Raw genomic sequence first — 27,942 nt, 5'->3', positions numbered from 1 at the left:
ATTTACTCTCTCTCCTCTCTCTCTCTCTCTCTCTCTCTCTCTCTCTCTCTCTCTCTCTCACACACACACACACACACACACACACACAGTTTGATTGAATTATGAGTACAAGAACCCTCTTTTGATCTTCGTCTCATCCGATAGTTTCAGCTGCATATCTAAGTCAAGGCTACGTCACAAGAGCGACATGTCCTCGTCATTCATTAGTTGAAACCGTTTTCTTGAACCTGAGCAAGATGAAATATACTTATGATCCACACACACACACACACACACACACACACACACATATATATATATATATATATATATATACATACATATATATAATTATATATATATACATACACACACACACACACACACAAACACACACACACATATATATATATATATATATATATATATATATATATATATATAGATACACATGTATAGACATGAGAGCGAAAAACGCTTTTTTGGATAAAACAGTGGCTGAACGGAAGGTATTGTAGTTCTGATGATATCATGAACCACTTTAATAAGCATTTTTACTCTAGTATGGGATAAGATCATAAGATGAGACCCTGACCGAAATATATGCTTTTCTGGTCCCATTCTGTTCAGTTCTTGGGGACATTTTTGTCTTTACTTTTCGTTGAGGTCTAGTTATAAAATATCATCAATTAATATCTATAGATATAGTTATATGTATTTATAATAGTATATGATGTATTGAAAATTCATTCATTTATGAGTATAAAAGTACATGAATATCGTTTCATACATGAATATATACTATATATATATATATATATATATACTAGTATGTATATAATTCATTCATTTACTGGTTTAAAGACACAAATATAGTTTCTACCATGAATATAAGAGTTGATTTATATATATATACACATGCATACTAAGAAATCACAAAAGTACGCACGTGATTTTGTTTATTAGCTGAAGCAACTGGGAAAATTTAAAGAAGAAAAGACAGAGTGCCAAGTACTTTCGTGTATTTAACACATCTTCGGGTCACAAAGTAATACAGAACATAAAAACAAGGGCGCAAGAAAGCTCTCGCAAAAGAAAAGTGAAAAAGAAAAAAAAATATGAATAAGAAAGCCATTACAAACGGAAACAATATTCGCCTAGATCATCCAACCACTCACCACCCCAACAAGTCAAAAGAAAGAGAGCAATTGCCCAATGACCTCATTACTTACAGAAAAGAAAAAACTGACGAATGGTCAACCAGTTTATAAAACAACCGAATTCACAATTATAAATAGTAACAATAGTAACGTCACTAACAACATACCTAAAAACGACAAATATTATTAAAATAACTGAATGAACAGTATTTCTTATTCATATTACTGTTTATTCAGTTATTTTAATATTATTTGTCGTTTATATATTGGTGATGTCTTTTTAGGTATATTGTTAGTGACGTTACTATTGTTACTATTCATAATTGTGAATTCGGTTGTTTTATAAACTGGTTGACCATTCGTCAGTTTTTTCTTTTCTGTAAGTAATGAGGTCATTGGGCAATTGCTCTCTTTCTTTTGACTTGTTGGGGTGGTGAGTGGTTGGATGATCTAGGCGAATATTGTTTCTGTTTGTAATGGCTTTCTTATTCATATTTTTTGTTTTTTTTTCTTCACTTTTCTTTTGCGAGAGCTTTCTTGCCCACTTGTTTTTATGTTCTGTATTACTTTGTGTCCCGAAGATGTTTTAAATACACGAAAGTACTTGGCACTCTGTTTTTTCTTTTTTAAATTTCCCATTGGCTCTGCTAATATATATATATATATATATATATATGTGTGTGTGTGTGTGTGTGTGTATTATATTATATATATATATATATATATATATATATATAATATATATATATATATTAGCCATTTTGTACGTATGTATGCGCGTGGGTGTATTTGTGCATGATTCATGCGTAGTGAAACTATTTATACATGTTTTGCCACCACGCCATCAAATACGGTTGGCTCACTTTGAACTTGCAATATTTGAGGTGTATGACGTAATAACATATAGCTATTTGCATTTATGGACAGTAACCCATCATGAACAAAAATTGCATCGCTCTCTCTCTCTCTCTCTCTCCTCTCTCTCTCTCTCTCTATATATATATTATATATAAATATAATATATATATATATATATATATATATATTATATAATTATATTCTTATATACTTCCATACTACTTAAATTACATACATTATTATTAATTACTATATATATATATATATATATATATATATATATAAAAGCAGATACCACAGGAAAATGATAGGCAGAAATCCAAGCGCTTTCATCTTTACTGAGACATTAGTAAAGACGTAAGCGCTTGGAATCCGGCCTATCATTTTCCTGTGGTATTCGCTTATTTAATGAAGTCACGTGCATCTACTGTGATTTTTTACGCATATATATATATAATATATATATATATCTATTTATGAGAGCATAGGAGTGAGAGAGAAAACAGGATAAGAAGAGATAGCAACTACGTGTGTATATTCGGAACATCAGAGCAACTGAGACACAGACATACTATTTATCAAAAGCCACTAAGAGTTTCAACCTATTTTCACTACTGGAAATCTATCAGCTTCGATTTTGGCTGGCTATGCCTATTGATCTGCAGTCATTAATATGATTTACTTTCCACAGATATCAACTTGTATAAAAATATAAAGTAACGTTTATTTCATAACAAAATAAAGGAGTTAAGTGTTAGTTATTTAAAGTGACATTGGAAGTAAAAGGAAATTCTGTTTTAGATACGCCAATGGCCTAGCTCTATTCTAGTTCCAGAAATCTCAGTGGAACATTCATTCGTCACGATGAATCCTCTAAACTAAAGTGATGTCCATAAATCACCATTTTTTGTGTACGTGTGCATATTCTGAGTACAATAAGATGATGCAGAGGAAAATCAACAAATGGTTCAAAACTGGCAGAAACAAAGCGCTACAAACGAATGCAATCTTGCACCTCACGATGCAGGAAGGACTTACCCTCTTGGGTGCAGCGCCCGGAGAGAACCACGGTGTTGTGGGGTGGGTGGGGAAACGTGTGGCCAAGGGAGAGAGAGACAGAGAGTGTGTGTGTGTGTGCAACACCTCCGTGTCGGACGCGGCGAGTGCAAGATCTAATACACTTGTTGCCGTTTATGAGTCCTCCACCTTTCGACTCTCCCACGCTCCGCCCACAAAGAGGTCACGCCCCCCTCTGGTCTCGGAGACCAATGGGACTTCGAGGACTTCGTCAAAAGGTCCCCCTCGAGCGAATTTCACGTGGGAGTGCTGTCGGGGCCACACCAGATCCTAAGAATTGGTCATGTTTCCTGTGGTGGGAAGGAATCGTTTTAGGTGGAGTGATGCGATTCCTCTTCTTCTTCTTCTTCTTCTTCTTCTTCTCCCTCGCAAGGGATTAGATTAAAAGACCCCAAGTGTTTGGATGGCTGCTCCGTTGTAAGAGGAGTTTGCAGACGGCCAGAAATTTGCTTAGATCTCCTCAATTAAATCGCCCACGTGCCATTCAGACTTCTGCTATCCAATTTTTTCATTACATGTTATTAGTCTGATTATTTTTCTTCTGTCGTCAAAAAGAAACCGTAATCTTAGAATTTTCTTCATTTTATGAAGTGCGAGAGAAAGTGACTTAAACAAAATAGATTGAAACTTAGAAAGTGGAAATATTACCTTCCCTTTGTTTAGTGTATGGCATATTCATACATGTATATATGTGTATATACATACACATATATATATATTAAACAGGGAATATGGAGGGCAGTGCTATTTATGATGGGAGATAAAATAACTTGCTTAAAAAAAGAATCCTTTCGATCATTTATTGCTATAGTTCTTGTTTAGGCATGAATAAGACGTAAAATTACAAGGGTGAGAAAAGTATTAGTATTTGAATTATAAAGGTTCTGAAATGTGTATATATATATATATATATATATATATATATATATATATATATATATATATATATATACATATATATATATATATATATATATATATATATATATATATATATGCGCCATATCCTAATGTCGTAAGATAAATTGATATTTTAGAATCTTTATCATTCAAAATTCTTATTCTTTACTCTTTTCAGATAACCCTAACACCCTTGTAAATAATCGTCTTATTCTTGTCTAAATCAAGAACTCAGACTGTAAATTATTGATAATTTATTACCTCCCTCCTAGTTATAAATTTTCCTATTTCGCGGTTACTGGTTTTCTTTGTCTTCCTTCTTGTATCGTTTCGGTTAACTTTTCTCCTCTTTCTATTCATCTTCATTTTGTTTCGTCACCATTAACGTTTTCTACGTTCCATTACGGGAGATATTCATGGCCTTTATCGGCAGGAGTTCGTTCACGAATGAGTAATCATTGCCATCAGCTGCTTCTCAGGAAGACACCTGTTGCTTAAGATTAAGTATTGATATGAATCGTCCAGATCAGGAAGAATGTCGTTTCCGATACCTCTTACCTACAGTTGACTGACCAATTAACCGCCACTCGGTAATGTGAGGCTAAAACCTATGACCGTCGAAACCGACTAGATCACTTATTTCACTTATTGAAAAGGTTTATATCTATGAACAAGGAAAACAGAGAAGAGAAACGGAGAGGAAAGAAAAAAAAATGATGACAGAAATCTTCATTGTTGCCTCATCAGTTCAGCATCTTACTGATTACTCAGGCTGCAGAAATCATAATGCATAAAGAATAAACAAAGTCCATTTGCCGACGCCACTACACTTGTTGCAACATTTCTCAGTATTGCATCTTTAGGACTCAATTTTTCACTTATTTCTGTTTGTTTCATTCGCTATTTTTCTTTTATTTCTTTTTTTTTGTAGGGATTTCGGTCAAATCCCCCAGCGAAAGGTGAAATGGTGTAAAGGTTGGGCTTTCATATGCAGGGTAATCCTTATCCGAACAGCCAAGCGGCCGAAGGGTCCAGTGCTTCAATGAATAGTCCTTGACTAGCCCTGGTTACGGAGCAATGGCAATCACCTTCACGGACTCATAATTCATTTACGATTTTTCCCAAGGAAGGTAGAAAAGCGTTGTCAAAGAGAATGGTGAATTTGAACCAAATTTCTCCTGTGAGGGAATTAAAACATTTCAAAGGGAATTTTAAGTTTAAGATACTTTTTCCACAAACAATTTCAGGGACCCATTGCCAAAGAGAATATTAAATTTAAACATCCGTTCCTCTTTAAAGGGAGTGAAAATAGTTTTCTGAATAAAACTATTCCAGAAAAATGGATAGCAAAACCTGATTGAATATAAAGTGCATTTTAAATTATCGTTTAGGAATATAGAGCTTAAACTCTTATTTTTCTGCTGTAATGCGTCGATCGTAGAATATACAGATGAACTTTTCTGAAAGAGCAAGTTTTTCTAGAAGTAATGAATAATGCTGAGGTTTAAACATTTCTACACCCGGGGATCCAAGTCATTTTGAATTATTACAAAAATTACCATTCAACTACTATGGAGATTTCAGACTACATTGTCATCGTTTCTAACAAATAAACACAGACCCACATACGTACATAAACTCAAACATACTCACGCACACACACCTATATGTGTATATATTATATATATATATATATATATATATATATATATATATGTGTGTGTGTGTGTGTGTGTGTGTGTGTGTAAATATATATGTATATATAAATGTACACACACATATATATACTCTTATATGTACATACTTATATGTGTGTATGTATATATGTTTATATATGCAGAAAAGTAACTATACACCAACGTATGAACAAATCTACGTTTTTTCTTATCCACATACTGTGCAATAATGATGCCATATCTACCATGTCTCTTGCATTGCGTGATTGTGTGGGAAGATATTCTCGATAAAAGGCGCAGAAACAATCCGACTCCGTTGTCTCTCCTCTCTGTTTGGTTTATGGTACTTCATATTCATAAGAGGGCTCTTACAAGGAAGCGTCATGTTATTTCTGATATGATTTGTTGAACATATATATATATAATATATATATATATATATATATATATATGTGTGTGTGTGTGTGTGTGTGTGTGTGTGTGTACGAATATATCTTCACACATATATATTATGTATACATGTATATATATATACATACATACATACATACATGTATATATATATGGCTCATTACATATTCTGGCACAGCATTACACTTCCTAGAAATGTATCATAAGCGACAGCATAGAAAACCTCCTTCCGGGTGGCGATGTGAGTGTTTCGATTGGAACGTAAGGTAGCTAAATGTTTGCGTCTGAAGACGAGAACCAAAGATTCCATATTTCATTTGCGTGTCGTGTGGACACGAGATGAACATCAAGGAAACATCTGTGAACATCGCCGCAACATCGCTGAATGCGAGACTGAAATAGATGCGGGTGAATAATGAACGGTGTTTTTTGTTCATGGCGGGAAGTTGGAGACGAAGTCTCGTAATCGACACAAGAAATTAGTTTTGATTCAAACTTAAATACATAATACATGATAGTAATAATAATATCTAATGTCAAAAGAATACGAAGACTAATACATACACACGTCCATCCATACATTCATAAATACATAAAAGTCATAGTCACCGATAATACAAAAAGAATAAGAAGAGTACTGTGCATACATACGTAGGTACTCACATCCATACCTTTAGACGCGTAGGTAATAGTTTTATAATATAATATCAGTGAAAAGGACAAAAGATTACTTTGCATTTCTCTCCCTCTCCTCTTTAATAAAAGATGACTTCTTAAGCTCGTTATCGGACGAGCACGACGCAGTTAACGAATAATGCACCAGGCCAGGTCAGGAAATTAAGCTACTTAGTCATGAAAAATAGTTGTGCCACTATTACCTTCAGTATTAACCTCTAGAACTGTCTGGCATAAATATTAAGTATTTAAGTAAAATTTTCCTCTTCAGCTTCTTAGAGAGTGGTTCATTAATATGTCGTTCATTTTTAGGTTTGTAAAAGACAGCTATCGTGATGGCTTTTTCTGTCCGTCCGCCCTCAGATCTTAAGAACTGCTGAGGCTAGAGGGCTTCAAATTGGTACGTTGATCATCCACCTTCCAGTCATCAAACATACCAAATGGCAGACCTCAGTACTTTTGATTTCATTTAAGGTTAAACTTGCTCATGATCGTGCGTCTGGCACCGCAACAACACAGACCACCACTGCCAGCTGAGAGTTTCATTCAGCATTGTACACATTGCAGCAGAGAACTGAAACCTTTCTCTGAATGACTCAGGCATTGTCTTACAGCAAGATTATAAAAAACGCGATATATCTACTTTGCTCTTGCAGTTTCTCAGGTCCTTCAGCCTTAGCTGCCATTTTTCCATGCGAGACTGAGTTGTATTATCAGGAAAATGATCATAGAAACTTTTTAAAAAATAGGATTCGTAACCGTTTCTTGTCCTGAAACTCTACTGTGAGGCTACGAAGACTTTTCCTATAGGATATGAGAATCACCACGATGACACATTCAAAATCATAACGGAAAATGATGACTTAGTTGCTCAAATCTTGTAGAAATTTCAGCCATTTGGCTCGTTTGTTGAGTGACGTATCGACAAATCGTCGAAAATTGGACGGTACTGTCGAGCTCTGATGTATTAATTTAGTTCATTGTAGTCATATAGATTTAATATAGAATTATGAATTGACAAGGCTGTTTATGGAATAACAGTTCTTTTTAGCTCTCTTTTTTAATTACTTTTTTACCATTATACTTTTTGTACAAACAGGAAAATATTAAAATGTGGAGAAAGTAAATACAATTATTTAATGGAACTGTAAAGGAATAGGAGAACGATACGAAAATAGCAATCTAAATCTAATCACATCAAACTCTGTATTAATTGGTAGCAGTGAATTAATTTTATACCAGGGCTCTCTCCTTACTTCTTTTATCTAATTAAATGTTAAGACTCTTCCTTATATTGCTGAGAAAATACGAAGGCAGAACCTAGGAGGAACAAAAACGGTATCCAACCGAGTAAATGAAATGTGGGTAGTAAATTCCGTAGGATTTTAAAAAATCTCCTTCCCTTCCATGTTTTGTGAAGTCTCGTAATATGTTCCACAAAGCTAAAATGATTAGGTCCATTTTTCCTTCAGACTAGCTATCTACGTTGTATACACACAGGAGAATATTAAGAATGAATTAGCTGATACAGATATCAAATATTTTTCTTTATTAATGACTTCCGTTTCCATTATATCACAAAATATGCGTAACACCTACATATATTCAGAGGAGCGTTTATTGTATGTATGTGGGAGGTATCCGTTGAGTTAAAGGAATCCTAAACGTGGCTATAGTGTTAGGGGATCAAATGCACCCTTTCATCCTTTCATGGATTTTGTATAAGGCTTTTAAAGCCATCAAAACATGGCAATGACATTGGTCTTTTGTAGTACTGATTCTGACTTAGTAAACGATGATATACAAAAATATCAGCTCGTAGTAAAGTTTTGTTTTGAGCAGTCGTAGCTATTCGTCCAACTTTTGTTTGTAACTTCTATTATCAAATTTCCTGTTCGTGTCTCCCGTTTGTTTTTATATCTGTTTAGATTTAGGTATACAGTTATTTTGAAGCTTGTTTGATTAACCTTGGTTTGTTCCATGAAATATTACGTTTATAATGATAACAATACGTTCTAGGATTATTCATAAAATATCTTACATCTATAGAAGTGATAATACATTTTAGCAGGATCCATAAAATACCACAACCATAATATAATAATAATAATATATTATATAATTATTATTATTATTATTATTATTATTATTATTATTATTATTATTATTATTATTATTATTATTATTATTATTATTATATCTTACTGAAAAGAATTGCAGTTAACTGAATTTATCTTGTAAAGAATTTCCTCTTTTTTTATAATTCGTAGTTCATAATCACATAATCAGCGAGACTGCTAAGTAATTGGCCTATGTTCCTGGTATTACTGTGGTATTTTGAATGCCAAAATACCCGAATATACCATGAATATAGGCCAGTTACTTAGCAGTCTCGCTGATTATCAACAAGGAATTATCAGAAAAATAGAGAAAATTCTTTATAAGATAAATTCATTTAAGTAAGACATGTATCCGAGAAGGTCTGCTTCATGCTAATAATAATAATAATAATAATAATAATAATAATAATTAATAATATAATAATAATAATAATACCCACTGATATTTTAGATAAACTATAATGCTTGTGTACCTTGCTTTTATTCTAACTGAAATAGTGTACATGTTTATATACATAAAATTGCCTTTCGTTTTATATTTCCTTTTTATATTATTTTCTAATTGCCTGTATCTTTTATTATTTTTTTAAATGATTCTTTGTTTAATGATTATTATTAAAATTTATAGGGTCTTTTATATAAAGTTCAGCATCATGACCTAGTTGTGGCGATGCTAAATTGTTATAGTAATCAATCAATCAATCTTTGGAGCGCGTATTGCTGAAATTTATAGCTGCATCGGCTGCATTCAGTTTATATAGTTGTCTCTGTCTTTCTGATTATTGCTTTTTCAGAATTACCACATTTTACCAGTAACTCGGGTAGGTTTGTCGTTCTGTTTTCCTCTCCAAAGAATGACGAATATCGGTGGATTACTGGCAGAATGTTGTACACACACACACACACACATTCTGTTATTTCTTGCTTCACCTACTCTGTGATTCACTTCTTTCCTTCACCCTATCATAATTTAAATATTTACTCCCAAATTCCTTTACGAACCTACTATTTACGTTCTCTCACTGTCCAAGTTAACAGTAACGAGAACACACACACACACACAACAATCATCAGAAAGACTACGAAAATTCTAAATAAACGGAATAATAATGATAATGATAATCTCTTTTGGCTAATATACGAGAAATATATAGATGAATATCGAGAGCTTGTCCTGTTCTTGATTCTAATCCGTCTCGAAAGCTCTGAATAAATTTTGATATATAGCAGACAATATGATTATTCTAGTTTTCATTTATTATACCGACCTTGATGTATAATACTAATAATAATTGTCATCATCATTATTATTATTATTATTTCACATCTTATACGTCAAGGTCAGTATAAAAAAAACTACAATAATTTTGTTGTTGTCTGCTATCTATCGAAATCTGTTCAGAGCTTTTCGAGAATTAAGAACAGAAGATGTCGATATTTAACTATAGATTCCATGTAGAGTAGCTAAACGACATTATTATTATTACTATTATTCTTATTAATGCACGAAAAGTACCGGAACCTTTTAATATTGCCTGATCAATCCATTAAAAAACTATGTACATACAGGTAATTATGCTTAGTCCAGCCATCAGAATTTACATTTTACTGTTTCCTATAAAGCAAATTCGTCGCAAATGATAACAAAGCTTCCATATAACTTCTAAGCCTACAGTCGACCAACCTGGACGCCAACACCATTCAAACACGGTAGCTAAGGGGAGATCTTTATTTTATATTTTCCGATTTAAAAAACAGCTGTATTTTCCATCTGGGAAACTGTTCTTATTACTTGTGATTAATTTTTTTAGACATCATCAGGGTTATCTCTACAGGTTACACTATGTTCATTGTCTTCAGAATAATGCTCTTGTTTGTTGTTGTTGTTGTTGTTCTTCTTCTTCTTCTTCTTCTTCTTCATTCTTCTTCTTCTTCTTCTTCTTCTTCTTCTTTCAGTTTGTATTTTAAAAAGCCTAATTAACTAGATTATGTTTATCGTCGAAGGAATGCTCTTCTTCTTCTTCTTCTTCTTCTTCTTCTTCTTCTTCTTCTTCTTCTTCTTCTTCTTCTGTCAATGTTTCATTTTCCAACCCTATTTAATATATGGTGCTGTTTATGAGATCTAAATGCTGATACTCAACTGTCACGATCATTTCTATTTTACAAGCCTTTTTAACTTATATTCGACAGTTATGAGATTTAAATGTAACCCATCCATTTAATGATAGTCAATCATCGCAATGAACAGTCAAATGTTTACAGTGTTGCCTTTGTGATCGACTTCTCTTACGTCGTAAGAACGACCACAATTCCTTTAGCCCTTCACCCACGCACAACTGTTGATGCGCCCAGTGCACCTGTAGCCCCAATATCTTTTTAGTGAAAACAAATAGTGTCTCTTTCGTGGGTTCTTTAATCAATTTAAATGTAGGAGCTTGGTAAAATTGAGCATTTTACAAATCATCACATTTACTTCCTCAGTTTTTGTGAGCTTCGATTCATTTTATTCAGTGGGATATTGCCTGGCAATGACTGAACTGGTAAATGAGGACGTTACTTAGGTAAATAGTTAACCTTTGGCAATGATTTTCCTTGGTCAGAGAGAGTCATGGATTTTAGAATCTTTCAGTACAGGATGGGAATGAAAGGTATACAGAAAACAGTGAAGCGCCATATTTAAATCCAATGTCTTCTAAATGTCTGACAAGAAACGATTAAGCAAGGAGCATTTTTATAAAAACCTCAAATCCGACTCTTCTCTTTGCAGTCGTCCGACCAAAATTAGTCTTCTACTGATCCCTTGGTGAAATGAATTCATCATGTTTCACTAAAGGTTTCCTTACCAGTATTATTGCCAGTGATAATAGTAGAACAGGATTCCACCTACAAGAGCCCCTGGAGGTATAGGCCTGTGCTGTATAATATTACGCAGCCGCGTGGACAGATGAAAATGAAGGAGGCTCAATGTTATCGCAAAGTTATCTTACAAGAAGATAACATTTTTCGCCATCGGTATTTCCAGTATTAGAGACAACTACAGTCGCTGTGTTGGATAATGCAAACTCTTATTCTTCATAAGAAGCAAAATCAGTGAAGGTTAGCCTCCTAGTTTAAATGAGGAAAAGAGGGGATCCCAAAGGCTAATGTATTGCTCCTTCCAAATGCTAACAAGTAAAACAGTAATGAGCAATAGGAGACTACTGGGATTAGCTGGGATTTTAGATACAACTTCACAATTCAGTAAACATTTTATAAGTTACAATTTTACCATTTCGACTCCATAAGAATGGTTATACAGTAATTCATAAACAGGCCAGAACGACAGTTATGTCCCAATAACTAGCGATAAAAAAGGAATTAAACCTATTTCATGTCATTCTATCCACATGTTTTTCTTCCCATTCATTTTCCCCTCTGTGGCAGATGCATAAATTTTCCTTTGAAAGATTGATTGTCAATCCGTCCTCTCGATGGTCGATGTAACCTTGATCTATTTCTTCCACCTTAACGAAAATGACCAGTTTCGCCAGTTTCACAAAATAGCCCATAACTGAACTAATGCAAATGACGAAATAAGTAAGAAATGCGCCGAAGTTTTTACGGCGCAATTGAGTTTTCTGTACAACGTATAATGCTGTATGAGCCGCTACCCATGAAACTTTCATCCATGGCCCGGTGGTGGCTTGTCCAATAGCGTTGTCAGACGCAAGACAATGGTTAACTTTAACTTTAAATAAAAATAAAAACTAGAGGGCTGTAATTTGTTATGTTTGATGATTAGAAGGTGGACGATCAACATACCAAGTTGCAGCCCTCTAGCCTCAGTGATTTTCTAAGATCTGAGGACTGACAGACAAATAGCCATCTCGATAGTTTTCTTTTACAGAAAGCTAATAAGACCAACGTACCAATCTGACTGAATGTAGCAATTCATAAGTAATATGGGCCTAAAACATAATAAACTTAACGCTCTTTGCTAGTCAAATATTTTTCCTAATAATCAGATTGTTTGTTAAACGTAGATCTGAAACTAATTATAAACAATCAGATTGGTTGTTAAACGTAGATCTTTAACTAATTATAAACATTATTTTTGGCCACTACTATTCGCAGTACTAATCGCACGGCGTCCGTTTCACTAGCTCAAGTTTGTTGAAACCCCAAACTGTAGGTGTGAATAAATAGAGACTGGAAACATTTCATAAATGGATTAGTTCATTGGGAGTCTACAGAATTGTTTTATTTATTTATTTATTGTTTGTTTGTTTGTTTATTTGTTGTTTGTTTATTCATTTATTGATTCTTCTTTTCTTTTATCTTTTTAGTGCCAGTGTTCCGAATCAAGATGGAAGACTGCCCCTTATCTCCCAACTGAATAATAATCTCAAAAAGTCGAAAAGCACAAAATATAAATCATATTTTATTTCCTTTTTGAGTCATAAAATCATTGTTTTTTTTTCTATCTGCAACTGATTGCATTAAAATCTTTTTATCTGAACGTACATGTGAAGTTGGATGCAGATTCATAGTCATCATATTCGCCAGTTTGATATTCGCATGTTCATTCACACACGGTCACCTTCGAAAAGTGTTTTAATTTCAATAAGTTGAGCTCCATTTTAATTGCGACATGTCGGTTTCGTTCCAGTCATCGTATGACGTAGCATCTGTGTCAGACTGTTAAACGGCCTACACACAGTCGATGCAGTCAACAGACTCCAACAGGTACGGACAGTAAATACTGATTATACTTGAACGTTCTCTTCTCTTCATGTTTATTATGTTTCCTTGTAGGATGTTTGTAAGCAAGGTTTTTTCCATATGATAAGGAATTTTATCCTGAGCGAACCACGAATGAGAATGGAAGTGAGGAAAGTGGTAGTGTAATGAAATTTACTAATTCAATGAAACAGATATCAGTTTTATCATTGTTCCAGCCTCCAATAGGAACTGTCCCAAAACTTAGTAAAATAAAAAAAATATTTCAACCCAGGCAAAATGGGAAAAATTGAAAAATTGGACGAAATTCAGTGGACGAAATTCAAATGAAAGAGAAAGCAGGTAAAATTAAGAGTAGAACACTATCCGCGCCCACGAAGTTTTCTGTTATCGTAAGCTCGGTAGTGTTCTCTCCTGCCAGGCAAGATGTCTCAGGTTCAGCTCAGGCTGAGACGGGAGGACTGACGCGCTGCGTTGAAACCCTCTGTGCCCGTATTGATTTTAAGAGTGATCATTTATGAGGTAGTTAGTCAACTGTAGTGGCTACAACCAGGGCTGAAAAGGACTTAGGGGTAGCACGCTCATCCCTAAACAATTGTCGAGAACCGAAATTCAACTGTTTGTATTCAACTCTTTCTTGTACTGTCTTTTCAGAGGGAAAAATACGAAGGTATATAATTATGAATCACGAAGATAGCTTGTAAAGGACCGTGGTGTTGAATTGCCTAGCAACCGCCCCGTTATATCACTTTTTGTCTTCGTATTTGCATTATATACACACGTATATATATATATATATATATATATATATATATATATATATATATATATATATATATATATATATGTATGTATGTTTGTATATGTTTGTCTGTGTGTGAGTGCATGAATTTTTGTGTGCATACATATATTTGACGGGAATAAATCCTTTAAACACCAGGTGTAACAACCAAAATGTTGATACAGATGGCCTTGATATATGCTGCTTTCCGTGTAGCGCAAGTTTCGCAAAGAAGTCGACAAACGAAGTCAAAATCTTCACGGTCTGAGAAATTCTCCATGCCGTTGTGTTTTGAACTGAAGGGGCTCCCAATGGTGCACCAGCTCCCATCTCCCCCCCCCCCCCCCCCCCCCCCCCTCGCAACCCAGAGGCATTTTAAGCAAAAACTGCCGCGAATTTGATGTTCCGGCAGTCGTAGTTCCCAGCCTTGCCACGACATCTTGGCATGCGAATGAAAAAGTGAGAATGAAGGACTCACCCAGGGGGTAAATACCCCTCTCCGTTAATTGATTTTTCTCATACATTTTGTTCCTTTTATCCGAATTTTTTATTAGATTAAAGTAATTTCGCATATATACACGCACGCGCAATAAATCAATATATATATATATATATATATATATATATATATATATATATATATATATAACATATATATATATGTGTGTGTGTGTGTGTGTGTGGTGTGTGTGTATTTTGCGCCTGCGTGTATATAAACGAAATTATTTTAATCTAATAAAAAAATTCGGATAAAATTAACAAATGCATGGAAAAAATCAATTAACGGAGAGGGGTATTTACCCCCTGGGTGTGTCCCTCATTATATATATATATATATATATATATATATATATATATATATATATAGATATAATATATAGTATGTATGTATTATATTATGTTATGTATGTTGTATGTATGTATGTATTAATATATTTGTATGAGACTCGTAGAAACAGAGGGTGTCCCCAGGAATCTATTTCACTTTTCTCGAATTTACTTGACCTTTTTTAAAAGACATTAAAATTTTGTGAAAGTATAACGCGAATTCTTATGAACTACCAATCACACAATTACTTTGTGCCTGTTTGTACCTCGCTCATTGTGGTTCCTGCTGAAATAGAAATCTACTGTCTGCCTAATGAAAATATATCAGATTAACTTCTGTCGGATTTCACAGTAGCTTCCTAGCTATCCAAAAAAAGTTATGAAGCGAAAATAATTAATATCAATCCAGTTGAAGTTAACATGTATATGAGCCTTGAAAAGTAAGCTTTACATTATTTCATAGAAGGCAACACCCGAGGAACTTTCATCTGTACCTGGGCAAAGTAACTTTATGTGGATGAAAAGGTTTAAAATGTTTGCAATTCTATCAGGTTTACTTCTCAGTAACCAGTTACTGTTCCAGAAAATACTGAATTGCATAGGCGATATCCAATGAGCGTTATTTCCAGGAAATCAGTATGTTTGAACACGGAGAGGATATTCTAAACGGCTTCAAGCCATATAGTTGTGGTTTATAAAAGGAACAAGTAGACATACTTTGAAAGCCTGTTGGTCCGGGCAGAAGGAAAACTAAGATATATTATCTGCTTGAAATGAAGTGGACATGCTGATTTCTTCATGCCAACTGACTTCTTAAATTAAAACTGAAAATTAAAAAATACGTTGATTAAGATTTAGGAAATGTCCACTTTCTGTACATTTTCGAACCCTTCGCATTTTAGAAGTACGATGTATTGTTTTTTATAGGAATATAAATAATACAGACTTTCGTAGGACTTATTTGAGCATAAATTATAGACTCCAAGCCATATGAAAGTGGACAATATCGATTGCTTTTGCCGTCAGCAATATTTTCAGTGTGTCAAAGCGCACTAAATCATTTCATACACTTCTGCTTATTCTCGTTTGCTTTCAATTGAGTTACTGTCATTATTCTGCTTATTATTCTTCACGAAAAGATATTTCACTTTTCCGGAATATGGATTTGAAAGAAAAACGAATTTCCAACTGACTAATTTTGTAGAATTATAATATTATAATGTTGCATTGTCTGTGGAGCAAAGTTCTGTATGTTAATGTTAGAGTCTTTCATTGAACCATATATATATATATATATATATATAGAGAGAGAGAGAGAGAGAGAGAGATAGAGAGAGAGAGAGAGAGGAGGAGAGAGTTTAATTTTGTGTGTGTTCTGAAGCAGTCCAGCTGTCGTAATTACAACAGTTGAAATATTAAGTTTTATGCTTTTGAAGTATCATAAACCGCAATTACGAGGTAATTAGTGTTCTCATATAAAAACTTGCGTAGCATTATAATTAGGATTAATCTGGCCATAATAATGCGATGATCTTTTAAGAAATGCGTCAGCTACGCTCTCTAGGAACTATGCATGCAGTGCTAGTCGTCTGAGTGGGATAACGATACCATTTCTTGTCGAATTGCTGATAACGAAAAACACGAAACCGAGATAGATATTTATTACCTAAGACCTGTGATATAATTTCGTGATGTAATTCCATAAATGAATCTACGTTTTCACCTTTTTCCTAAATTCATTTGACTTTTCATTTGTTTAATAAAAATCCTATTGTTTAGTACGTGATGCTTTCCTTACCAAGAAAAAGCCGTTAGAAAAAGTTAGAAACTCTCAGAATTTAAACGAATAATGTAGCCATGATTTAAAAATTAAACATGAAATATTAGAGCAACAATTTTAAAGGGATTAGTTCTACTGACAGTACATATTATACTGACATTTGGTTCTGTAGAGATGTGCTTTTAATAAGCAAGTGATTCGTGTTAAAGAAAGCTTGTTTGGTATTTTGTTTTCGGTTTTATTGAATCGTTTTAAAGATATTAATATTCATATTATGGTTTTTACCCAAGACTATCGCTTAATATTTGTTTGTCATATTCAGTTCTTTTAGCACAAGCAAACTGATGCTTAATAATTACAGAAATGTCTTTTAGACAACGAGAGTTGTAATAACAAAATTGTAAACTCTTTCTATGGATATAGACTCATTTACATTACAAAATCAATATGTTCAATACAGTGCTATGTTGTAAAAAAAAAAATAGCAGTTACAAAGTACATAATACTGATTGACTGACAGACTAACATTTCTAATTGGTGTTAAAATTATAATATAATTATATATCTTAATATTAATATAATATATATATATATATATGTGTGTGTGTGTGTGTGTGTGTGTGTGTATGTAATGTATGTATGTAGTAGTGATGTATGTAGTGTAATTTAAGATATATTATATTGATAATATATAGATTATTATTATATATTATTAATATTAAATTAGTTATATAATAATAAAAGGACCCCATAAAACCGCCAACATATGCAAATAAGTGCTACATTTTAGAGATTGCTGTCACTCTTTTCTGAAATATAGTACTTACTTTCTATATTTTGGCGTTTTTATGGTTCCCTTTTATTAGATGGAATTCTGATGTAACAGAACATTTTTACCAATCATATATATATATATATATATATATATATATATATATATATATATATATATATATATATATATATTCGTTTCTTTTCTATCGTGCGTGGGATATTCTGGATTAGAAATATGGTAAGCAAAATGTTAGCCATTTATGTCATAATCTCTCATAACTGGAATCTCGCCCCACCTGTATAACTTCTTTCTCCGAATGAAATATAGTAGGAAAACAGAAGAGAGTAAGAGATCCGAAGTGCAGGAAACCGACGGGGAAGAAAGACATAGTCTAAATAAAAGAAAGACGAGAAGTAGGGGCTATATTCATTTAAATTGACTTGAGTATCGATGCTTATTGTGCAGGTAGCATCCCACGCTGTCTTGGAAGAGTTCACAAAAAATCATACATCTTCCTGAACAAACTGCAATCAAGTTACAAAATGTTTCAACAAGCGGAAATAACCCACCTCTTCTGAAGGAAACCCTATTCATGGTAGCAATGAATATATTTATTGCAGAGGAATATATTCATCATCATCATTATCAGCAAAGAGGCCAATGTTGCTGACGACCTTTGACCTTTCGTGCCATTTCAGGGCTTTATTGTCGCTGCTACTATCCCTAAGATGGTATCTCAAAGGAGAAAGCCCGCGACATTGACGTTCAAAAATACGTTTTTTACCTCTTTGGAACCTCCGGCATTTCCAAGAGAATTTTCCTCACTTACAAAAATACGACTCATTCGGGATATGTTTTGAGAAATCTCATTTCTGCATTTCTTTCAGAATAATAACACAGTATTATTCTAGATTGACCCGATTATCTGCTGAAGGGGATTCATGTATTGTTATCAGTCACTTCAGTACCGTAGTTTTTTGCAATATATATATATATATATATATATATATATTATATATATATATATATATATATATATATATATATATGTGTGTGTGTGTGTGTGTGTGTGTGTGTGTGTGTGTGTGTGTGTGTGTGTGTGTGTGTAGATACATATAATATATAAATATGTATATAGCTATGTTGTGTTTTTCGTTCTACATTTTATTCTTCGTTATATTTTACTAACCTTATTTTAATACGTGGAATATCGTTGAAGATATGCCGACGTTATATATAAAACTAAAAATGTGAAATCCAGGGCTGTTTTTAGTACTAGTTCCTGGGGGAATTACATGTCCCTGAGTGCATATTAGTATAGCACTAAACACGGCGAAACAGCGATTTATCTAGTGTTTCGCCGTGTTTAGTACTAGTCCCTGGGGTGTCAAATGGGTTTCGCCATGTTTAGTACTTAGGGACATTTCATCCCCCAATGGCTAGTACTAAACATGTCCCTGGAATTCACATATTTACTTATATACAAAGGTGACAGTTTAGAAAACCTCAAAGACACCAAAGAACGGAATAGGTAAATAACAGAAGACAAACATGAAATCGATACGAATCCAAGAGTCTTTTTGAGAGCGACACACATGACACACCCTCTTGAACACAATCAACTTTTGTGCTTTCATCTTGAAGAAAAAAACGCATAAATGACCTCGATGCGGAGACCGACGGGACTCGAACGAGCAAAGATTTTAAATTTGGGCAAAGGAAGGACATTATGGTATTGATATGCATACGTAACACGTACTTCTTCATACCACAATGCTGTAAAACAGCTCAAAGAAAGGTTATCCAAAATTCACTTGTCTCAGGTCGAGAAGTTGAGATCGTACAGTCTCCCAGGGGAACTTTGGCTTGACCAACAGGCGTGACGAAGACGAGTCTTTTTTTTCACTTGCAATTGCTTTCTCGACCTTAACAACCTCCTTTGGGCAGGGAAGGTTGTAAGGGCCTCTCAGGGGAATGAATCGCTTTTTCCGATGGAAGTTAAGACCTAGGGGAACAGCGACTCAGCTTATATCCTTGCGGACATCGGCCACCAGGAACATTTTAACGTCAATAATCGGCGTTTCTGTTCGGTCATCCCCTTATTTCGAAGGATGGTTAGGCCATTCAAGTTTCTGAAGAGGGGAAAATGAGCTAAAGTGTACTCGGTTTCTCACAATCTATTTGTAAATTTTCACAGAAGAAAGCCAAGGAAGACAAGACAACCAAACGGCAGCATCCTTCTTAGACCTTAGGATAATATAAATCGCTGAGTGACAAGCATTCTGATCCTAAGGGCGGTTACAGGATTCGGTAAAATCATAATCTCAAACTAGATTTCTAGGGGTGCTAATCGGAGAAGAGAAACCGTCTCCGAAGTGAGTATGACAAAAATTCCTGTCCTCTGAAGGAGAAGTAAGAGGACTGATAGCAATGTCGTCTTGTGGAAGTTCAAAAGCCTTCCGAAGTGGACCCACTGCCAGACCTCAACGAGACATTTTTGATGAAGGAGCAGTAAAAGAGGGAACATGAATTGTGCACCCACCTACTTTCGTAATAAAATGAAAGGGAAAATGATCAGTGGAAGAGTAGAGGACAGGATCTTCGATGAGATTAACTGCTCTCGATTCATTCTATCATGGCGGTGAGGAGCAGACTCACCCGAAATATAGGTACGTGATAACAGAGCTACTGGTCACCTTTTCCAGATATGTGTAATGTAAAAGCTGGCAGACAATGAACTTTGAACTTCTCTATTACCTGTTGTTTTTTTTAGATGCGTTTCCACTGAAAACCTTTAATCCAAATTTAAGAATCAATAGAAGAAACTCGACCATCAGGCCAGGAATCTAACCATGGCTGAGAGGAATAGCAGTCATTCGTGATTACGTGACTGGTTCAGTGCTGGACCTTTGTCATAGCAGAATAGGCAGAAATCAGTTCCTGATTACGTGAACTGGTCAGCTGCTGGACCTTTGTCATAGCAGAAGAGGTAATCTGCTGCCCAGATGTGTGTGTGTATATATATATATATGTGTGTGTGTGTGTGTGTGTGTGTGTTTATGTATATGTGCGTGTAGTCCAAACCTTCCTTAAAAGAAAAGGCAACTACAGAAGAAAGTATTAACTACAGAATCGAGAACGAAAACCTTAACGGCATCGATTGCATCATATGTCCACACGGATGGTATGCTCATAGATCAAGTACAATATTCATCACTACTTACATATACAATATCTAGAAATTCGGCGGTGGTTCCGTTACCAGTGAAAAAAGCGCCTTCATTTGTCCTCTGGTTTTATGATCGTTATTATGTTCGACCGTTGTTCGATAGGTTTTGAGCGTGAATCAAAGTTCTATTGAAATGTTCAAAAGAAAGCCATGAAATATGTGTGAAAAACGTATTTCCTTGTGGAAAGGTAGTGATGTCGACTTTGAATTATAAATAGAAGACTGCCCTTTTTTTTAATGATGATGATAATGATCCCTAACAACATCTGTAATTTCTTGTAAAATGACCAGACCGGCCAAAGCGCCAATCATTCAAACAACAAACTTTGACAAAATAGAATATCCATCTATTAATATATGCAAAAGACCGTTAGCACTGCAGAAAATGCAACCATCATTCATGTTGAAAAATAATCTCTCTGGGTTACACAGTAGTGTACATTTCAACCATGGACAAAATGAATAAATAAACAAATATACAAATAAAGAAATTAAAACTTTTGATGCCGAAATGCTGGCTACTAGAGTTCGTCTTTTTGACACATAATCTGACATAGCTGTGTTCCCTATCAGCACTACACATACATTATGACTAGTAAAGATGAGAACGACAGTTAGTACCCCACTCATTTGCCCAAGTCTTCTTGATCAGGCAATTGTGGCTACTGTGAGTGATATTAAACAATGTTTAACATTAATCATTCATAGAAAGACCTTATGTTCATGCTGTCCTAATACATCAGTATTTTGTGTTGTAAATATTACATGATTTTGCTTATTAACCCGTAATTATTGTGTTCATGCTTCCTTCATAACAATAACTTGAAAATGACAAACACGCAGACTCCAAATCCGGTCTTAACTTAATTGCCAACCGTATTTTCGGCTTTTATATCTCTTCCTAAGTCGGTTTGACTTCGAATATCCTAAACAACCGTCGTGTAGATATATTATCCCCCGAGCACCAATTTTAAGTATTTTTATCTACAAGCTTTTCTCTCTCCCTTTTATTTCCCCACTCACCCCCTCTCTCTCTCTCTCTCTCTCTCTCTCTCTCTCTCTCTCTCTCTCTCTCTCTCTCTCTCTCGTCCGTTCTAAATTATTGCCCAGAAAACGTTCCACACCTTCGTTCACGTTTCATGGGCGCAGAAATGTCATTTTCTTGAGCCATCTTCTACCAGTCCAGTCCACATAATAATCAGCCTCAGTGAGAATTGTTTTAATTTCCTTTCAGTTTTCATTTCCTTTCAGTTTCCTGCGTTCTCTTTGACGTTGTGTTAAGCTTTCATATTATTATTATTATTATTATTATTATTATTATTATTATTATTGTATCATTTGTATTATTATTATGATTTATACTACATATGTAATGGTAATGTTGCAAGCAAATAACAGACAATGAATATACAGACAGCGAGGGAACACAATTTGTCAACGAAATATAAATGCCAATTTAGTCACTACGCTACGGCTAAATAATAATTCTGCAAGAACTCAAGAGATGGCGGTAGGATGTTGTTCACGGAAGATGTCACTGAGGATCTGGTGTCGTTTAAAAAGCAGGTGATTCTTTGATCGACTCGAAGCATGCTATTGCTGCTATAATTACCCTTTAAAGTTTTGCCATTGATGCTTAATCGCAGCTTCGAAATTGTTGGCGCTCCAAAGGCTTCTAATTACAGTTTAGGCCCTTGGGAATTTAAAAAGTACGTTCAGCAGAAAGCAGCTTCACTGACTTCCACTCAAGAAATGACCTCTTCGAGGTATGGCAAGAAGAATCATCTTCCGAAATCATTTTAAAACAATTTCATTCGGGTTTCTTTCATACCATGCAAGTGTTGGACTAAATCTATGGGAAAATGACGTTTTTACGAAACATTTCGCATAATTATGAAAAGTTCCAGGAGATTTACATATAAAATCCATATATACCAATAAAAGTTATGTACTTACATTGCAAACTTATGCAACCATATTTCCATCTATAATAATATTAAGTCGTAATAAACTGTCCCGGTTTCTTACCCGTGAAACATTCAAATATAAACAAAATCATTACAGACATATCAAATAAGTCAAGGATTGCAAGATAGATCATTAGAATCTAATTACCATTCATTTCAAGCATACCATCGTATATTGTTTGCCATTTAACTCGATGAAAGACCATGTCCTTGAATGCACCACACATACTTTTACTGAGTTTTTGAGGAACATTGGCCTTGGCCTGGCGGTCAGTGTTCAGGTCAGACTAGTCATTTTCAGCTATATTTCTATATACTATATCAGGATATGTGATCTTGTGAACGTGAGTATCATGTTATGTATTGTTTGAATATTTAATTTTTTGCCCCATATATATATATATATACATATATATATATATATATATATATATATATATATATATATATATACGTATATACATATATATATATATATATATATATACATACATACATATATACACACATACACATACACGCACACACACACATATATATATATATAGATATATATATATATATATATATATATGTGTGTGTGTGTGTGTGTGTGTGTGTGTATATATATATATACAGATAGATAGAAGCAGATGTTAATGAATGGATAGCAGAGCAATTAATGTCGTAGAAGTTTCACTGCTCAGCAGTTGAAATATGAATGGGGCAGTCTTATTCACTGGAGCCATCCCTATTTAATATTTTAGAAAATATAGTTGGGCATAAATATAAGCAACTGCATGTCCAACTTCTTCAACTTGGATGATGATTATTTTTTAATTGGTACTTCTATTTCGCAAATAGAATCGCATCATAAAAACAGCCGGAATTCTTATCCTCCAACGACAGTTGTCGCGAAGTTCTTTTTCCCGACCGCAATACTGAATGAGGGAGAGCTAATGAGTGTAACTAGAATTATAAACAACTGCGTCTGTTGCAAACACTGACATGGTTATAAAAACAACTGCTTCTCTTGCGAACGCTGACTTGGTTATAAACAACTACATCTGTTGCAAACGCTGACATGGTTATAAAAACAACTGCTTCTCTTGCGAATGCTGACATGGTTATAAACAACTGCATCTCTCGCGAACGCTGACATGGTTATAAAAAAATGTTTCTCTTGTGAATGCTGTCATGGTTGGAAACAACTGCGTCTCTCGCGAACACTGACATGGTTATAAACAAATGCGTCTGTTGCGAACGCTGACTTGGTTATAAACAACTGCGATTCTTGCGAACGCTGACATTGATTAGACTTGGTAGCGTTGCAAAAACAGTTCATGTGGAATTTCTTCGGTTCATTGATCTTTCTCTTCCGAAGACTCGGAAAGATTTAAAATAAGCAAAATTATATGGATTTGTTATATAGAATTTCCAGGTTTATTACGATTAGCTTTGTAACAATTCAGCCTGATATTTCATTTACTGTCTCCTGCCACCTACACAGACTGACTGGTAAAAATGTTCTGTCACAAAAGAATTCCATATAATAACAGGAGCCCATAAAAACGCCAAAATTTAGAAAGAAAGTACTATATTTCAGAGACTGCTATATCTCTCTTCAGGTAGGTAATGAATGAGAAAAGTTACAGAAAAGGCGGTATTTATACCAAGAGATCCATCCACAGTTGAGCCATTTTAGGTCACTCCCGCTGACAATTCCTCTCTCTTCTCTCTCTCACGTCTCGTCTCTCTCGTCTCTCATCTACTCTCTATATATATATGTGATATACATATATATATATATATATTATATATATATATTTATTATATATATATATATATATATTATAATAATATATATATGTATATAATATCTAGTATCTATATATATTTATTTTATATAATATATATTATATATATATATATGATAATATATAATATATATATATAGTAATATTAATATATATATATGCTTTCATAATTCATAATCACATCATCAGGGATATCTACAACAATCAAATACAACACATTAATATAAAATTAAAAGAGCTACATACAAGACTATAATTTTAAAAGCGGGCGAAGGAAACTGATAAAAACAGAATAAAAAGATAAAATTGTTAAGAACAGACAACACACACAAACGAAGACGCACTTGGAAACAAAATAGTAAAAGCCAGGCAACATACTTAAATACAGACACACTTAAAAAAATACTTTTTAAATTAAAAGTCTTTTATAAACCTCTTTTAAGTTTATATTAATGCGTTGTATTTGATTGTTGTAGATATCCATGATGACGTGATTATGAATCAGAAAAGCTTGAATAAATGGATACTGTGTCATCTGCTTCTGAATTCCTGCCCTTGATCTGGATATATATATATATATATATATATATATATATATATATATATATATATATATATTATGTGTGTGTGTATGTGTGTGTAGTGTATAACTTTTTCATTCATGAGCGATATTAGGTGAGATTTGTCAGCCTATGTAAATTATCTGTACCGTATTATCTCCATCCCATCTGCTGCCGTACGCACTACAAATCGTGATTGCATGGAGACCATATCCCATGAATTCTTTCAATCTAAAAACTTTATTTCATCGGCATACGCACCAAGATATTTCTACTGTTACATCAACTGGCGTGGCTCTCGATGTTTGCTCTCATACTGGTCAGCTGGTATGATGGCTAGTGTCGTGGAATGTCGCGGGCTGTGTATTATGCTCAGTTACTGCTGCAGTGTGGGGTCTTCGGTGGGAGGTTGAAGCCAACATTCATTAGAAGCTTGAATTTCAAGTCAGTGGCCCTTGTGTGATAGTTCTATGTGAAAAGGTTTCATCTACTGAAATGATAATACAGATATATACAGGCATAGTCAGTCCATCTAGCATGCTAAAACATGATATTAAGTTGGGTCGTGTGCAGGGACATCGAAATTCTTCTTAGAAGCGTTTTCGTGTCCATCCAAAATAAAGGTACTTTGTAATGACTGAGAAACGCCTGCAGAAAGGGTGATGGAATCGAGAAGTCAGGACACAAGAACAACGAACTCCACTTTTCGATTTTCAAGTATTTTTTTATTCAGCAAAATCCTTGAAATTCCAGATTCTCAAATCAAAACAAACAGATCCCCGGTAACCCCTTAGGATTTTAAAGAAAATCAGCAAGTTCTTCGTTAGACGAGTGGATGACGTGCTCGCTTACCGATTCGGTAATCGCGAATTCTATTCCCTGCTCTGCCAGCAAGGATTCAGAAGAATTTGTGTCTATTGATTAGAAATTCATTTCTCGATATAATGTGGTTCGGATCCCACAATAAGCTGTAGGTCCCATTCTAGGTAACCAACTGGTTCCTAGCACGTAAAAATATCTAATCCTTTAAGCCAGCCGTGGGAGAGCTGTTAACCAGCTCAGTGGTCTGGTTAAACGAAGATATACTTAACTTTTCAGTGAGAGCAAAACTTAACATCCGGCCACTAGGCAGTGTTGAGTGTGGATCTCACCGAGCAAAGCACAGCTCATAGGGACACAAACCTCGAATTCACACAAAATTTAAGCAAACTGAAACGACCCACCATCACAAGTATCGTAAAATTTAATCATAATATAGTCTTACTGTATTTGCCAGTAGTAGATTTTCCACTTTCGTTTCACTTTTTTTGTTATAAACACACACACACACACACACACACACACGAGATGATAAGTTAGTTACCTGTCCGTCCGCACATTTTCTGTCTGCCCTCAGATTTTAAAAACTACTGAGGCTAGAGGGTTGCAAATTCGTATGTTGATCATCCACCCTCCAACCGTCAAGCATACTAAGTTGCAGCCATCTAGCCTCAAAAGCTTTTTTTTTTATTTTGTTTAAAGTTAAAGTTCACCATGATCGTGTGTAAGGCAACGCTATAGAACAAGCAACCACCGGGCCGTGAATAAAAGTTTCACGGCCAGCGGCTCATACAGCATTATACACTGTACAAGAAACTTGATTGCGCCGAAGAATCACCGTGGTTTTTATTTGTTTTTTTTTATGAAATACGAGACACCGATTTATGCCAAATCGTCTCCGCTTGCTTGTACAGGAGCACAAATTACTGCGAACATCAAAAGGTTAATTATCTGACAGCCATTACCGTTCATGTAATGAACATTAATGTCGACATAAGCGTTTGCACAAAATTCAGTGGCTGTCTGAATTTGCTGCTACAATTCTCTTGTGACGCATCCAAGTGTTAGCATCCTGAATTGCGAGAGAAAATGCCGGAAATAAATATGCTTCCCCAAGATTTATTTCCACGGGACTCGTTTGCAATTGTGTTTGACTGTGTCATTGCGAAAAACAGTTTTGTGTTCACTTGAACTCATTGTGATTTTCGTTGCCTTTTCTGAATGCTTTTATATTCCAAAAACTAAGCTCGCTTTACGTTCAACAACGAGAATGTCTTTTTTCAGTCTTGCCTCAGTCATTGGTGAAATAGGCTTGAAGGGATGTTATACATACGACAAAAAAAATATAAGTACGTTACCTCTTTTACTTGACTGATTCCAGAAACAAAAGCCAATATCAGCCACTTTGAAAACACAGAATAAGCAATTTATATCATTGCTAGAGTTTACTTGCAAAGAACTGAAAGTTTCTGGAGGTACTCTTTGTACAGTGGTTTCACTATGATCTGAACACCAGGGATCAGGAACACTGACACCGAGTGCTGGGACCTTCCCTGAAAGAAGCGGGACGCCAAAGCTTAAAAACTAACTATAGAATCTTCTTAAAAATAATCTCATTATTTTTCCCTCACTCAAGGTACCGACCTCACTTAACCTAGGGGCATGACAAAAAAAACAAACAAACAAGGGTTGATGCATCCCGGACGAGGCAACCGAATACACACTCAAACACGCACGCACATATTTTCACTTTGTTCACTTTTATTCCAGGCAAATTAGACGAAAAAAGGGGCGAATAGGGGAAAAATAATATATTTTTTTATATTTGGTAT

At 34.5% G+C, this 27,942-nt stretch overlaps 2 protein-coding genes and 1 long non-coding RNA gene across 3 annotated transcripts in view; 2 read left to right on the top strand and 1 right to left on the bottom strand.

Annotated features, from left to right (window-relative positions):
• LOC135215668 (FMRFamide neuropeptides-like) overlaps positions 1-3,166 on the bottom strand; it is a 163,410-nt gene extending 160,244 nt beyond the window's left edge. Inside the window, exon 1 of the mRNA XM_064250612.1 lies at positions 3,036-3,166. The gene's annotated coding sequence lies outside the window, so the exon portion shown is untranslated. The remainder of the gene's footprint in view (positions 1-3,035) is intronic.
• The window catches only part of LOC135215670 (N-alpha-acetyltransferase 35, NatC auxiliary subunit-like), a 739,676-nt gene that overhangs the window by 227,339 nt on the left and 484,395 nt on the right, over positions 1-27,942 (top strand). The window lies entirely within an intron of this gene.
• Positions 1-27,942, top strand: part of LOC135215669 (uncharacterized) — a 183,185-nt gene that overhangs the window by 139,952 nt on the left and 15,291 nt on the right. The gene's annotated exons all lie outside the window — the stretch shown is intronic.

Source organism: Macrobrachium nipponense, chromosome 5 (assembly GCF_015104395.2).
Source record: "Macrobrachium nipponense isolate FS-2020 chromosome 5, ASM1510439v2, whole genome shotgun sequence".
Lineage (NCBI taxonomy): Eukaryota > Metazoa > Arthropoda > Malacostraca > Decapoda > Palaemonidae > Macrobrachium > Macrobrachium nipponense.
The sequence above is the reverse complement of the archived record's forward strand: the minus strand, read 5'-3'. Positions and strand labels throughout refer to the sequence as shown.